The sequence below is a fragment of the Stenella coeruleoalba genome (genome assembly GCF_951394435.1).
Source record: "Stenella coeruleoalba genome assembly, chromosome: 10".
Taxonomy (NCBI): Eukaryota; Metazoa; Chordata; class Mammalia; order Artiodactyla; family Delphinidae; genus Stenella; species Stenella coeruleoalba.
This window is the reverse complement of record NC_137156.1, coordinates 20,080,342-20,092,998: the sequence shown is the minus strand read 5'-3', so window position 1 is coordinate 20,092,998 and position 12,657 is coordinate 20,080,342. Positions and strand designations below refer to the sequence as shown.

The window sequence follows — 12,657 nt, the reverse complement described above, 5'->3', positions numbered from 1 at the left end:
TTGGGCATTGTCCCCACTTCCAGTGAGCATGTAGTTTCCTGGAGAACACAGTATAATATCCAGAGAGAACCACCATGATAATAGCATGCTGCAGGCAGAGCGGGCTGGGGGCAATGCTAATGGTAATCAGGTGTGAGTATGAGCTAACATTTGTTAAGTGCCTACCCTGTATCAAGCACTGGGCCAGGCACTTGATATGTATCCAGTCTTGAAATTTTCCTAAGAAGAACATGGGAAACATATTATCCCAACTTTCAAAATGTAGACACTAAGACTCAGAGAAACTAAACAACTTTATCAAGCTCACATAATCAATAAATGGTAGTGCTAGCATTCGAACTCGGAACAGCCTGACTCCAGAGCTAATATTCTCTCCTTCATTCCATCCTGTTCAAGGAAAGCCACTTGGAAGACACATGTCAGGTGTGATCAGAGGGAAGTCCACTTGGTTGAGGACGCCACATCAAGTGGTTCTAGGTACTTTCCCCATAAGCATCTTTGCCATAGATATCTTTGCCCCAAGCATTTTTGCTGCAAACATTTCAGCCATGAAACTAATTGACCGTAGGGCAATTTTGCCATAAAAGATTAAATAAGTGGTTAACAGTTTGGTTTGACGGTTTGGTTTCAACTGGTTGAAATGCATTAGCATTTCTTCCAGTTAGTGATGTTACTGATAGCTTTATTGAACTGACAGATATTGATGGATTGCCCCCAAGAATTGGTTTCTTACTTTGAAACACACCACATTGGAGGAGAAAGAGGCTGAGAACCTCAAAGGTGCAGAATTGAACGAACCCACATTTCTCTAAAAAATTGGAATGTCTCTCAGCGGACACGTGACCATATACCAAGAACAACAAACAAACAACCGTGTAGATGCTCTCATGTCGCAATAAAAAGCTCAGTTACAAATACGCATCCTAGTGTTTGGAAACTGATACCTGTCTTAATGAAGGAGGAAATTTTAGTGAAAATGAAAATGTATGGTTTGGAATGAGGAGAAAAAATTCAACAATCAAAAAAAAGTGTGTGATTAAATATTCTGAACAAAAGACTTGGAGGACAATTGCTTAGGTACAGCCCCAAAATAAAATCAGTTATTTGTGCAGTAGTGCCATGAATCAACACACATTTTAAATGTATTCAAATATTTTGTATTTTGCAATAAAGTCTTTTAAATTTTGTTATTCATTTTTCCTGTTTCGTTATGTCCTTTTTAATGCCCCACTTTTCTATTTTATCTTTTATGGCAAAATTGCCTCATGGCCATTGTTATGTGGCAAAAATCCTTGCAGCAAAGATGTCCACAATGAAGATGTTTATGGCCAAAGTACCAGACACCATCTTGAGCATCCGCGACTCTTTGAGCAAGTAAACCAGCCCTGCCTTTGAGGTTATTTGGGCCACCTCTATGCTCTTAAGTTACTGGGGGTTACCAACCAGTAAACAAAGCCAATAAATATGGTGAATTTTAATTGTATTTGATTTTGTCTAATGGAAACTTAGAGGAGGTAATGAAGAACAAAGTCAGGGGGAAATTAGAATGCTCTCATTTGAAACGGAAACATTTCCCTTTAATCTAAAATACATAATACTGAAATGTAGATGTGTGTAGCATTGGCATTAAACGGTATGTGAAAATGAGACTCGGGCTCCAGGGGTTCATTTATTTAAAAAACTTGATTGACGTGCTATTTTACATGACTCATTTACTTATTAGAGCTGACATATCTAAACTATATCTTCCTCTTGCCCGACTCTCTCTAGCTTCTGTAACTTTTGCCACTTAGATCCTCTTTTTCTTTTTGTTTATCATCTACCGCTGGCAGCTGTCAAATCATGCCAGCTGACAGCAAAATTATCGTGCATTTACCACACAGTGACAATACTCTGGCCCATCCATGTTTACAGAGGAAGCTGGGTGGGTTTTTGAATGTATTGTTGGGCATAATTATGAAGTGGTAGCAACTGTTCTTCAGTAGAAGGTCGGGACAATTTGCCTAACAAAGCCATTTGTCAAGTTCGCCCAGTGAAGCATCTGTGGTCATCCAAGGGTAAGCAAGGGCAGGTGGGTCTTGGCAGAAGAAGTGACACCTAAAAAGCTTTGAAAAGGTATCAATTCTCCACAGAAGTGAAAAAACAAGAGTCACAGCTGTTAGACACACAACGGAAAAATACCTTGTGCCCAACGCTTATGAAGGGGTAGTGGCTTGGGCTCACGCGGGATTCAAATACTGGACTCAGTACGACACGTCAGGTCTCTGAGAGTCAATGTCCCCATCTGTGAAAGAAAGATTATGTATCAGCCCTGCAGGGTAGGTATTGGGATTAAATGGGATAAAAAATAAAGCAATGACATATGATAGAGACTCAGCAGATGATAACTCCTTCTTCAACTCATTCTCACGCTCCTAAAGCATTTTTAGCCACTTGTGAGGACAGCAGAAGGACACCATGTGTGTTTCCTCTCCCTGTTACCTCAAGTCCTTGCTGTGTTGATGCAGGTTCAAGTTTAATTTAAAAACTTTCCTCCCTCCTTCCCTTCCTCCCTTCTTCCTTTACTCCTTCCTCCCTTTCTTTCTTTTTCTCCTTCTCCACTCCCTCCCTCTCATCCTTCCTCTATCCATCATTCCATCCAATTTTTATTGCTTTTCAAGTTACATGCATTCAATTACATGTTTATTGTAGAAAATGTACATGTTTATTGCAGACAACACAAATAAGCAAAAAGAATATACAATTTCCCATAAGCCACATAACAGGTAGCTCTACTGCAAGAGTGTGTGTGTGTGTGTGTGTGTGTGTGTGTGTGTGTGTGTTTGTGTCTGTGCATCTCTAAATCAGTAATTCTCAACCTTGGCTGTAATAAGGATCACGTGGGGAGCTCTTGAAGTAGGTGCCTGGGATCCCCAACCAGATTCTGACTTAATCGAACTGAGGTGGGGTCTGGTTATTGGATTTTTCAAAAGTCTCCAGGTGATCCTTCTGTGCAACCAGTACCTGTTCCAAACTACTTTTCTAAACTTACTTATTTCACAAAAATAAGCTCATAGGCTGATATTTCCCCTTAATATACCATGAAGATCTTCCTATGTAGATAACGTACTTACATAAAATCATTTTTTTAAAAAATCAGAAGTTATACATAGTGAATTTATTCAAATAAAATGACTGACACAGAACTAGTCATATCAGAAATCTGCACACAGTAAAAAAAGTAAGTATAAATTAGCTAAATCCCTAAACATTTCAAGTGAAGCATCTGTAAAGGAATTTTTCATCTCTTTTCTTTCACGTAGATACTCATTCATGACATGTTGATTCTGGCAAACATCAGAGAAACCAAAAATAGTCTTGAGTTTTATAAACTGTGTGAAATTAATTTCAACCACCACATTCTATATGGATGTACAACCCTGATTTCATCGATGTATTTTATCATGTCAGAAATATGATGGTTTTTGTTTTTTAACAGTTATTGATATCATGACATATTGGCTTATTAATAATTATGATATTTTGCTTACCTAGTGTCTCTGTGAACAAAATATTATTTACTTTTAGAAACATTTAAAACACTTCAACATAAGAGAATAGCTACACACATTTAAACGTTTCCTTGTGAAACAATCCCAAGCAAACGAATGGCGATTGTTGTTTGCTGTTTCTGGTAATAAATGTCTTTCACTTTTCTTCATAGAACTAGAAATTATATTCTTGGGCAATACGAAGAATTGCTTAAGGGCAAAGTATTCTGAAACAACATTAGAGGGCTCCCCTGGTGGCGCAGTGGTTGAGAGTCCGCCTGCCAAGGCAGGGGACACGGGTTCGTGCCCCGGTCTGGGAAGATCCCACATGCCACGGAGCAGCTGCGCGCGTGAGCTATGGCCGCTGAGCCTGCGCGTTCGGAGCCTGTGCTCCGCAACGGGAGAGGCCACAACAGTGAGAGGCCACAACAGTGAGAGGCCCGCGTACCGCAAAATAAATAAATAAACAACATTAGACATTTCAGCAAAGGAATTTCCAATAGTGCACTTTTACCTCCTTTCACATATTTTTCAACTTTGCTGCGAAGTAGATTGCTATTTTTCATTGGTGCTTTCGTTATATATATAGTTTTTAAAAAGGTTTTGAATAGATGTCTTTCTGGAAATCATGTATTTCAAGAGATTTTGGATGACCAGTAGGCTTTAATAGGCAAAGCCTCTCAATGCAACTGCAATAAATATTACCAGGATGTTCGGGAACTAACGGAAGATGATATTCTCATTTCCACAGTCCTTTCAATTGTTTGAAAATCTTAACATCTGCATCACACTCAATTTCTGTATGGGCTGATAGGCCTGACAGTTTTTAAATGATTGCTTAAAATCAGTTTAAATCAATTATTGCATATTCTTCAAGTTGCTTTTGAGACATGATGTTATAAGAGGCAACAACACAACAGCCAAGTGAGATGTATTCTTTTTCTTTCTGTTAACTCTTGGTGAACATAGGAATTCAGCTAAAACCTCACTTTCTCTGGGAAGCCTTTCATAACCTCCCTACCCCAGCAGAATATAAGGAATTATTCCTTTCTCTATGCCATTTTACCTTATACCTATGTCTATAATTACATGACGCACTTCTGTTACTGAATTACATATTCACCTTCCCCACTAGAATTGTGAGCTTCTTGTGAGACCAGGTTTCCAAGTCTTATTCATTCATTTTCCCTCACCTGCTCCTAGCAAAATGTCTGGCATATATTAAGTGTTCAATAAGTGTCTTTGAATGAATGAATAAATGAATTTTAAAAAGACTACCTTTTATTTAAAGAATTTTTTCCTTGAAAGTGCTTTGTATAAATATTATTTCCCTTGATCCATGTAAGAATCCAAAGAAGTAGCCATTATCATCCCTAAGAGATGTTAAGTGAATTTGCCAAGGTCAAGTAGCTAGTTGGGTAGAAGTTCAAGGACCACTTCTTGAACTCCCACCCTAAATACGTTAAGATGTTACCCACAAGCGGTCCTCCACTTTCAAGTAGAATGAAACAGGTCACGGCTGCACAGTGCTTCTGTGCAGCAATCAGAAAAACTGGATAAATGACAAAAGCATGTTTTTTTAGGTACAGAGAGCTGTGAGAGCAACGCAAACCAGAGGATTGAGTTTAGCCTATACAGTGGGACTCTGCTGGAGGAAAGAGAAACCAGTGAAGTTCTGTGCACGGCTGGTATGACACGCTGGACATTTGAGGAGCGGCAGGGAGACATCTGCTGGGTTCTGGGGTTGTGTGAAGGAAGCTGAGAGGCTGAGTTTGGATCAGAAGAATGAAGTCTTCTTCAATTCCACATTGTCTAGGAGGCAAACTCCTAGATAATGCTAGAGGGAGGGAACCCATCTTTAATATATAGCTGGTCTACCCCTCAAGACTTCTTCCATATTTGAAGCTATTGAGAGAAGGAGGCTAAATAGATAAGAGCAGGGCAGAATGTGCTGCACTCTTTCAAGGCTAAGGAGACAAAAACTGCCAGGCTCTTGATCAAAAGCCATGTAGGACCATGTCCAAGGAATGGGGAGGAACCAGAGCAGACCTAACCTTTGTGTGTGTGTGTGTGTGGGAGGGAGAGAGAGAGAGAGAGAGAGAGAAATTTATTATTATTGGCTTATGCAGTTATGGGGGCCAAGAATACCCCTGATCTGCTGTCTACAAGCTGAACAACCAGGAAAGCCAATGGTGTAATTCAGTCTGAGTTCAAAGGCCTGAGAACCAAGGGAGCCGATGGTACAAGTCTCAGTCTGAGTCCAAAAGGTCCAAGAATCAGGGGATGGGGGTTAATGGCATAAGTCCTGGTTCAAGTCTGAAGGTCCGAGAACAGGATTGCCAATGTCTGTGGGCAGGACAAGAGGGGTGTCCAAGCTCAAGCAAAGAGCAAATTCATCCTTCCTCCACATTTTTGTTCTATTCAGGTCCACAACAAATTGGATGAGGCCCATCTGCACTGGTGAGGACGATCTTCTTTACTCAGTCTACCAATTCAAATGCTAATCTCTTCCAGGAACACCCTCACAGACATGCCCAGTAATAATGTTTTACCAGCCATCTGGGCATCCCTTAATCTAATCAAGTTGTCACATAAATTAACCATCACAGTGGGTTGACTTCTCTCTCCGTACTTCCCCTTAATCTTTTCTTTAACTAGTAGGTTCTAGAAAAAGAAGGTCAGAACCATTTAGCTTCCTGCATGCTTCCCAAAGCCATAACCACTTCAGAGATTCTGAATCAGTTAGGATATTTCCAGTTGCGAGTAACAGAAATTCCAACTGCATTACACAACAAAGGGAACATATTCCTTAAGGTGTGGGTCAATCAGGGTTACAGTTCTCTTTAATTTTCTCAGTTTTCCCTTCTTGGTGTGTTGGATTGATTCTGAGGTTAGCGTCCTATATGGTGGCAAAGTAACAATAACAATTCTAACTTTATGTCCTACACTACACAGAAAGAAAGAAACATGTTTCAGAAGTGTCAATAATAGTCCTGAAATTCACTATTGGCTTAGACCAAGGCCCATCTCTGATCTAATCACTGTAGTCAGTACAGTGAATGTCCTCTTTGGCCCAGTACATGTCATTTGTTCCTGCCCTGAAGTGGGATATTTGAGGGTAACAATGGATCTGCAGTGTAAGTGGGGACCATTGGGAAAGGTTAAGTGGGGCATGGATATTGGGGTTCAGCCATTAGGTGGCCTTCACAGTGCTTGACACAGATTCTAACACAGACACACACACCCCAACCAGCAGCAACTAGAAGCTTAACCAAATAAACGAACATAAATCATTTACAGAGTATGTTAGAGCAATAGACTCATATAGAAGACAAGAATTGTGTTAAATTGTAAAACTATAGTTTAGTGAACCAGAGTGGATAAAAAATATACAACATTGCGATGGGTTTTCTTCCATCTTTCTGTAGAAGGTTTTGTGTGAAAAAGAGCACTGAATTTCCTTTGCACTTCAAGGCTTAAGCATTTGAGAATTTCTCTTGTACTCTCAAGTATAATCATATTACATCAGATCTTAACTCAAGACTTTAACGTCTTTGTTAATGTTCTAAGAATGTCCCATACTCATGGCTATAAGCATTACTGAACTTGGCATTCTGCTCCTGTATCCTTCATTGTTAGATTAATGCTCATGTAAAAACATTGACATAATGACAGCAGTGGTGGTTGGCAGACACCCTCTGTGAGCATAAAAGGAAACTTAAAGCACAAAGAAAATGTGCGTTAAAGAGGAAAGGGCTTGACTGAGCAGTGGGTGATAAGTTCTCCAAGTTAAAGCTCGTTGAATATAAAAGTTGGATTTACATACTGAAAGGATCTCAAGAGGTCATCTGGTCCAGTCCCCAACATCTAGGAAGCAGCACACATTAATATTCAAGAATAAGAGTTAAGAGTTAACTGTAGCATTTTTTTTTCCTCTTAAAAAATTGAACAAACAGTAGGGGAAAGAAAAGCCCAATTAATTCTTAATTCAAAGCTTATTGTATTTTATGGTTCTGGAATATTTGAGAGAAGATTTTAAAATTCCAAATCCCTGCCAGATAGAAAGCAGATATTCCAAAATAAATATTTTACTATTTGTTCTGCCGGTGCGATATTAGGCAATAATTCCTTTATTACCACAAAAGCCTAGGGGAAGCCTTTGGAACTAGGATCAAACTAGCAATTCTGCTTTTCTGAGACTGTTGAGGGACAGTCTGTTCTTTAATTTTCCCAGGGATTATTAAGCACACAATCCAACCAAAATGCTAAAAAATATATCAATTATATTGGTAAGAAACCCTCACATACTTCATGAAAGTATATTACTCTTTTCTGCATATCCTATTGACTTATATGTAATTTAAATTATGATAGCAACATGATTTTGTACCACACTTTGCTCCAGCAACTCAATTTCCACTTCTAAAAGTTTATCCTGAGGAAATAATCACAGATGTGAGAAAATACTTATATACAAATGTTAATTACAACATTATTTCTAAGAGCCAAAATTGGAAACCACTAAAATACCGAACAACAGAAAAGTGGTTAAATAAATTATGGTGCATCTGTACAACAAAATATTACATAGCCATTAAAATTATGTCATAGTGTATCCATGTTATGGGAAAATGTTTGTGACATGTATCATCGTGAAAAAGTCCAAGCGTGTATCATATGATCCGATTTTTAAAGCAAACAATATGGTCTAAAGGAAATATACCAAAATATTAATAAGAAGTTAAGCTGAGTGGTAGATATACATGTGATTGCTACATTTTTCTTTGTGTTCTATTGTATTTTCTATAGTGAATGTCACTTTGATAGCCAGAAAAAAAAAAAATCCGTAAGAACCCTCCTACACTGTTGGTGGGAATGTGAATTGGTGCAGCCACTATGGGGAAGAGTACGGAGGTTCCTTAAAAAACTAAAAATAGGGACTTCCCTGGTGGTCCAGTGGTTAAGACTCTGCACTCCCAATGCAGGGGGCATGGGTTTGATCCCTGGTCAGGGAACTAAGATCCTGCATGCCGCATGGTGCGGCCAAAAAAACCCCAAAACCTAAAAGTTACCATATGATCCAGCAATCTTTCTCCTGGGCATATATCCAGAAAAGGAGAAAACTTTAATTTGAAAAGATACATGCACCCTAATGTTCATAGCAGCACTATTTACAATAGCAAAGACATGGAAGCAACCTAAATGTCCATCGACAGATGAATGGATAAAGAAGATGTTGCACATACACACACACACACACACACACACACACACACACACACACACACACACACACTGGAATATTACTCAGTCGTAAAAAAGAACGAAATCATGCCATTTGCAGCAATGTGGATGGACCTAGAGATTAGTATACTAAATGAAGTAAGTCAGACAGAGAAAGACAATATCATATGACATCACTTAAATGTGGAATCTAAAAAAAGATATGAATGAATTTATTTACATAACAGAAACAGACTCACAGACATAGAAACCAAACTTATGATTACCAAGGGGGAGAGGGGGATAAATTAGGAGTTTGGGATTAACAGTACACACTACTATATATAAAATAGATAAACAACAAGAACCTACTGTATAGCACAGGGAACTATAATCAATATCTTGTAATAATCTATAAGGAAAAGAATCTGAAAAATAATATTTATATAACTAAATCACTTTGTTGTACACCTGAAACTAACACAACATTGTAAATCAACTATACTTCAATTAAAAAAAACCCCATAACTATTATTTTTAATGCTATATCTCTTAGTTTAAGTAAGTAAATGTTCAAAATATTCAGTTTCTATGCATTGTGGAAGATATACATTGCACGTTATCTATATATATTTCTTGCTCAGTCTACATATATGCTGGGAACCCATTGCCTTAAACGATTATATACATTATCTCGAAATAGTTCCATGTGTTGTTACTTGTATTTAAAAAAAATTTTTTTTTATCATTGTGTTCTGAATTCACAGCATTATTTATTTATTTATTTATTTATTTATTTATTTATTTATGGCTGCATTGGGTCTTCATTGCTGTGTGCGGGCTTTCTCTAGTTGCGGTGAGCGGGGGCTACTCTTCGTTGCAGTGCGCGGGCTTCTCATTGCGGTGGCTTCTCTTGTTGTGGAGCACAGGCTCTAGGCACGCGAGCTTCAGTAGTTGTGGCTTGCGGGCTCTAGAGTGCAGGCTCAGTAGCCGTGGCGCTCAGGCTTAGTTGCTGTGCGGCATGTGGGATCTTCCCGGACCAGGGACCTAACCCATGTCCCCTGCACTGGCAGGCAGATTCTTAACCACAGCACCACCAGGGAAGTCCCTGTCACTTGTATTTCTAATTCTTCATTCTAATATCTTTCCACCTGACTAATGCTTTTCTTTTTTTTTTTTTTTTTTTGCGGTACGTGCGTCACTCACTGTTGTGGCCTCTCCCGCTGCGGAGCACAGGGTCCAGACGCACAGGCTCAGCGGCCATGGCTCACGAGCTCAACCGCTCCGCGGCATGTGGGATCCTCCCGGACAGGGGCACGAACCCGTGTCCCCTGCATCGGCAGGCGGACTCTCAACCACTGCGCCACCAGGGAAGCCCCTGACTAATGCTTTCTATATCTCAGTAGTGCTTTGAGACTCTTTCACAGTGTTTTTCTATTAGATGTGGTGTTGCCTCATATCATAATTCACTCTGGAGAAAGGGTATTTTCTACCCAACTGCTCCTCTGCAAAATTATGGGCCATCTTGGCAAGTTTCATCAGTCCTTACTCTGATTTGAACTCAGGTCATTTTAGGAGATTTCTTTGAAAAGAAATTTACCTCTGATACTACATATCATGTTGATTTTAATAAACAGAGAAGATTCCTTTTCACAAGGCCCTGCATCAGTGAAAGTAAATATTCTGCTTCAAGTGACACCCTCAATGAGGGATGTCTCTTGCAAATTAAAGAGACATGAAGGGCACACTCTTACAACATCCTCACCTGACTCCACTCTAAGTAGGCCAGATGAGACTGTAAAGAACTCTGTAGGCTGTCCTAAAGAGCTATACAGCAGGCTAGTTTATGCTCCAGATTGTCTAAGATATTTTAATTGCTTTGTGCCTGCCTGCTTGTCTGCCTTCCTGAATAACTCAGTCCAAAGTCACCATGAAAGACAGGGTGAAGTGGGCAGCAAACTAGTACCAGGAAGGCATCTGTGTCTGGGTGTGCAGTCCATGAGGGGGTGAGAACACCCACATGGGAGTGTTGGCAGTGGCCTCACACAGGGTGTTAGAGCCCAGCTGGGTTTAGGAGGGCACCCACATGAGCCTGGGGGATTTTGGTGGTAGCAGCAATGGGAGATTAGTAGGTAGCGGGGCCGGTGAGGATCAAGGTACTGACAGATTCGTTATCTGGTGAGAGCCCACTTCCTCACAAGTGTCTGTCGTTTTGCTGTGTCCTTACATAATAGAGGGGGATAGGAAGATCTGTGGGCTCTCTTTTATAAATGTATTAATCCCTTTCATGAGGGCTTCACCCTCATGACCTAAGCACCTCCCAAAGCCCTCACCTCCTAATACCATCACGTTAGGTATCAGGTTTCAGTGTAAGAATTTTGAGGGGGACACAAATATTCGATCTATAGCTAAACAATTAAAATTATATTCCAGAGAGCCTAATCTAAGGGGTTCCAGGTGTCTGGGCTGGTTCCTCAGGGTCATGTACCAGCCCTTCGGCAGGTCATTTAGATTTGATAGAAAGGGAATCTCCATAGAGGTTACAACTGGTCTTCAGGGGATACATAAGGCTCTAGAGCAGCACAGCCTTATAGAAATATAATGCAGACCTAAATCTGAGCACAGGCATAATATGAAATTTCTTAAAAGCCACATTTAAAAAGTAAAAAGAAATAGGTGAAGTCAACTATGATAATCTGTCTTCTTTAGCCCAATATGTACCATATATCATCATTTCAACATGTAATAAACATAAAATTATTAATGAAATATTTATATTTCTTGTTTATGCTAAGTATTCACAATCTGGTGGTATTTTACACTGACAGCACATCTCAGTTTGGACTAGCCCTATTTCAAGTGTTCAATAGACACACGTGGTACCTTACTGAGCCTTTCTAGGGTCTTCAGGCCCTGTTCACAGTAGCAAAGCAGTTCTTAGCACCTCTGTTCTGGGTAGAGCCAGGTCATTTTTTACAAAATATTGCAAATACCCTGATGTAACATTCTGTGTACCCGGCTGGCTTACAGCAGACTTTGTTAGTGGTCTTTATTAAGCTCCTTCAAGCAGGGATCCTCTCTCCTAGGGCTTCAGGGACACACTCACTGGCAGTTCCCTTAGCTTAAGGGAACCCACCAGAAACATCCTCTAGGATTGAGAGAAAGTGGTGAGAGCCCATCCTGGCGGGTTAGAACATCTGCTGTGTGAGTTGGATTTTGGCAAGGTCATGAGATTAGCTAAAATGATTTGGCAAAGCAGCAGTAACAAAATAAAACAATTAATTCCATCATAGAAAAACAAGAGACAGATGAGTGTGGCATGAGAGAAGGAGCTTGATAGTTTTGGAAACTCAGCTGGGTCAGGTTCCAAGGGCTCTGATAGACCCAGCACAAGATTTTGTTGCTCAGGAAACTTTGGAGTAAAAATTTTTATTCTGGGACTCATGCACCCTTAGAGGTCCAGAGATGGGTTTCTGGGGACCTCTGAATCCCTAGAAATTATAAGCAAAATGCTGTATTTCCACGTTGGGGGAGACAGGTACAGGAACGCATTAACCACAGAAGACAGAGAATCGTGTTTTATGAGGCCTGGGGTGACCAAGTACAAGGTCAGAGTAAGAATTGTCACTTACTCAAAGCCAGGAGGGAGCTTGGGGCTTCTGAATGAATCCTGTCATTTTCCAGCAGAGAATACAGAGAGACGCAGAGATGTTGAATTACTTGGCCAGGCAAGGATTTTCACCAGCTACTTATTGACTGAAATACAGAACTACAAGATTTAGGGGAACTAAATCTTGGCCTGTAAGACTTAGGAGAAATGAGGTACCCTGGATCACAGAAAACCCACTTGAAGGCTCAAAACCTTCTCTGATTATCCCAAGTGGACGTGATCTTTCCTTTGCTC

The 12,657-nt window shown here is 40.0% G+C and overlaps 1 protein-coding gene across 2 annotated transcripts in view; it reads right to left on the bottom strand.

The window, feature by feature from the left end:
* CARMIL1 (capping protein regulator and myosin 1 linker 1) overlaps nt 1–12,657 on the bottom strand; it is a 353,818-nt gene that overhangs the window by 340,508 nt on the left and 653 nt on the right. Inside the window, exons 2-3 of one of the 2 annotated variants that reach the window (XM_079933710.1) lie at nt 12,386–12,509; nt 2,182–2,284 (exon numbers count right to left, since the gene is read on the bottom strand). The gene's annotated coding sequence lies outside the window, so the exon portion shown is untranslated. The remainder of the gene's footprint in view (nt 1–2,181; nt 2,285–12,385; nt 12,510–12,657) is intronic. The other variant, XM_079933709.1, reaches the window with a different exon arrangement.